Source organism: Pyxicephalus adspersus, chromosome 4, assembly GCF_032062135.1.
Source record: "Pyxicephalus adspersus chromosome 4, UCB_Pads_2.0, whole genome shotgun sequence".
NCBI lineage: Eukaryota > Metazoa > Chordata > Amphibia > Anura > Pyxicephalidae > Pyxicephalus > Pyxicephalus adspersus.
Genome location: NC_092861.1, coordinates 142,061,102 through 142,064,814, shown reverse-complemented (window position 1 = coordinate 142,064,814; position 3,713 = coordinate 142,061,102).

Genomic DNA, 3,713 nt, shown 5'->3' with positions numbered 1-3,713 from the left:
TATGCCATTTACATAGCTGAGTAGTACATTCATCAAAAAAATTATAGAGAGACTTCCCAATAGAACAGAAGAAAACATCAACTTTGTACCACCTGCTGCAGCAACTTGTATTCCACTTTATCTGGTAGCACATAGGGGGGTCCAGGACATTTAGCAACATAGGAACATGGGAAAAAGGGACTTTTGCATTTAGAGGTCATATTTAGTCATCATCTCCCAGGCATCCGAATTATTACTGGAGTCTTGGTGAGTCAGATATTGGCTTGATTTATTAAAGCTCTCCAAGGCTGGAGAGGATACACTTTCATCAGTAAAGCTGGGTGATCCATAAAACCTGAAATGGAATTCTTAAAAGTAATTTGCTATTTTTCAGCAAATGTTTTCAATCCTGGACCAGATGCATTTCAGGTTTGCTGGATAACCCAGCAGAGTATATCCTCTCCAGCCTTTGAGAGCTTTAATATTAACTAAAGCTTTAATATTAATTGAAACATTAATATTAAATCAATTACTGCCAATGAAACACATAGACATTGACAATTCATCATTCACTGCTTCCGATTTGCTGCTTTTTAAATAGACCTCTAATATCAGAAATATTGATTTGAAGTTGTACCATTGGAATTGTAATGGAGACCCCACAATGCAGAACTACGTATTTAAGGAGAAATTAGGACACCATAATAAAGTACATAAAATAACAAAGTTAATAAACTATAAAATAGATGTACAGTATGAATAGAGAATGAATTGCAATGAGTTTAGGCAAGCAGCAAGCAGTAAAAGCTGAGATTTATAGGCACCAAAGGTTTGGGGTCTGATCAGAGATAAATGGGGCTCTAAGCAGCGGTAAAAAATTCTTAGATTGTAAGCTCTTCAGGGCAGGGTCCTCTCCTCCTGTCTGTCATTTGCATCCCCTATGTACAGTGCTACGTGATATGTAGGCGCTATATAAATACTGTTTATTATTAATAATAATATTAATAATAATAATAATAATAATAAAAGCTTCAGGACCAATTTGTTCAATAGAAATCAGTAAAGACAACACAGAGAAATTGCATTTGTATTGTCCTGCATGGACCATCCCCACCAGCTATCTTTAAGTATATTCTCCTTAGTGGGGCGACAAATGTGGGCACAGATTTGACCAGTTGCACTAATTCCCTGGTTTATTGCAGGAGGGTGAAAGTTGTAGCCGGGCCGCTTGGCATCCATTGAGCCCTGAGCTCCTTTCACACCCATACATGAATCATGTTCACCTGCCAGATCTGCGGTTGAATTCTTACTACGTGTGTTTCCTGTTCTGTTTCGATTCATTGTACACTAATCGGTGCGGTATCATCCCTTAGACCCTCATAATATGATTCAAAGTGAGAAAAACTCTGCAGCGTCTTTGTGAGTCATTTGTTTTAGGTGGAAAATTCCTTAGGTAAAAAATAACAGGTTTTTGGTAATCTTCATTAGGAGTTTCCACACAAATAAAGAGGAGTTTCAGTGATGCGCATCATGACAGCGACATTACTTCTAAACAATGCAAAGACTCCACTAAAATGCAGATTTTGTATGTATCACTCACAAACCTTATAGGTGGCTTTTCCCAAGGTGAACGGCTGACTTCTAGTTACCTGCCTGTCATGTTGTCTCTCTGGCTTAGGTACTTTACATCACTGTAACTTTCCTGCATGTTTCTTCTATAAAAAGAAATGGTATTTACAGAGCTCAATAGCTCAAGACAAGACAAGAGTAAGTCCAAGAACTGCAGTTGGCAGATCAATGCCCTTCCTTCTACAAGAAAGGCAGTAAGGTCACTCCAAGCTCCCTCGCTGTGCCATGTGGTTGAGTGTGATTGAATTTGAAGTTGAGGTTTTCTGTGGTTCACTGTTTTGAGGAAGTTGATGTATAAAAAGGAACTGTTCAACAACTTTGGTCAAAATCCATTACAACTATTTTGGTTGTTATAAACAGAATTTATATAGCGCCAACATATTACGTAGCGCTGTACAATAAATAGGTGTTGCAAATGACAGATACAGACAGTGATACAGATCTACAAATCTACAAACCTACTACAAATCACCGTGGTCAACTGCATGTCTGACATAGCCTAAAGCTCCATGGTAGTCCTGGGGTCCTTCTTTTAGAGACCTAATTAGATATATGGGTTCATTTACAAAAAAGGAAATGTTGCTAAGAATGCGCATTAGGACTTGTTCCAACTATTGCAATGCTTTGTGGTTTTAAAAACGAGTGTGTTGCCATTTGTGTCGGTGTGTTGCGTTAGGGCAGCCTGTTCATTTGAATGTAAGGACATGCTCCAGGGCAGCGGTCATCAACCTTTCGGACCTCACGGACCACTAAATTCATCATTTTAAAATCCCAGGGACCATCAATATTCATTTTTTTTATAAAAAGATGAATACATTTGTAATATAATGATCTTCCTAATGGTGCTGACAAGGACTTTGGAGGCTCTGATTCATTGATCAGCTCACGGTTAAGTGAAGTATTACTATTGTTACTATTATCATTAGTTGCATTATCTTTGGTATTACTAAAGAAATGTAAAATATTTGTTTGTTTTTCTCACTCATTATGGGTTTATTTCATTCTAGGACCAAACAAGAAATGATAGTTATCAAAGTCAAACTATTTGATGCCATTAAATATAACAGTTATAGAAAATACACAGCTAAGGTCATACTTACCTAAAAGAGGATCTGAGAAATAAACAAATAAAATAAAACAATCGGATGAGAATCGGTATTGGCGGAGCGGGGTGATTGTTGGTGGAAACAATACTGAAGCGTACAGCTCAGGAACAGTTACCTCAGGGGCCAGCAAAATTTTTTGGCTACTAGGCCATTTCAGAAGGTCAAGATGGCACACTAGGCCGGACTCTCTCTCTCTTGAGTCCTGCGCTGATGGCTCCACCCCCACCAGGAACGGCCCTGAAGGGAATTCCCTCTCCTCCACAAAGCATACGGAGAAAACGGAATGCCTCTTTACCCAGGTGGCGGAATTGTTAACACGGTAAATAAGGAAGGGAGGCATAACAAGGAATCTCAAGAGCCGCATGCGGCTCCGGAGCTGCCGGTTGCTGACCGGGATTAGGCTGATCGACCAGGGGGCCATTAGGCCAGAACGGACAACTCGCAAGGCCGTATCTGGCCTAAAGGCCGAAGTTTGCCGACCTGTGGTTTACCTCATACAACGAAAGACTACACTGACGTCACACTGCGCCTCCCTTGTTTTTCCGTCTCTAGTACAGTTTGTGAATTTAGTGCAATATAAAGGTGAAAATTGTCATTCAGAATATTACAATTTATTAGAATAATTTTTTTGTTTTATTATTATTAAAACATAAAAATTGCAAATAACATCAAAATTTTTCTGTGGACCAACAACATTTTCTGGCAGACCACCGGTTGGTGACCGCTGCTCCAGAATGTTGCTTTAACATGCGAATTCCTTTGCACTGGGTTACCATTCATTGTTTAAACGTGCAGTCCACAATAAAGTAAAGTAATGCGTTGCACTTAAATGCATTGGCAAGGTGCATTTGGGGTGCCATCAAGATTCATACACAAACGCACGTCCCTCATAGGAACAGAAATGTTAACCAAAAGCTCTAATGGGAAGAAATCCCTAAAAGCTTCATACACACACACTAGATTTCTGACGATGGAAACAATCTTTTGTAATCATATGTA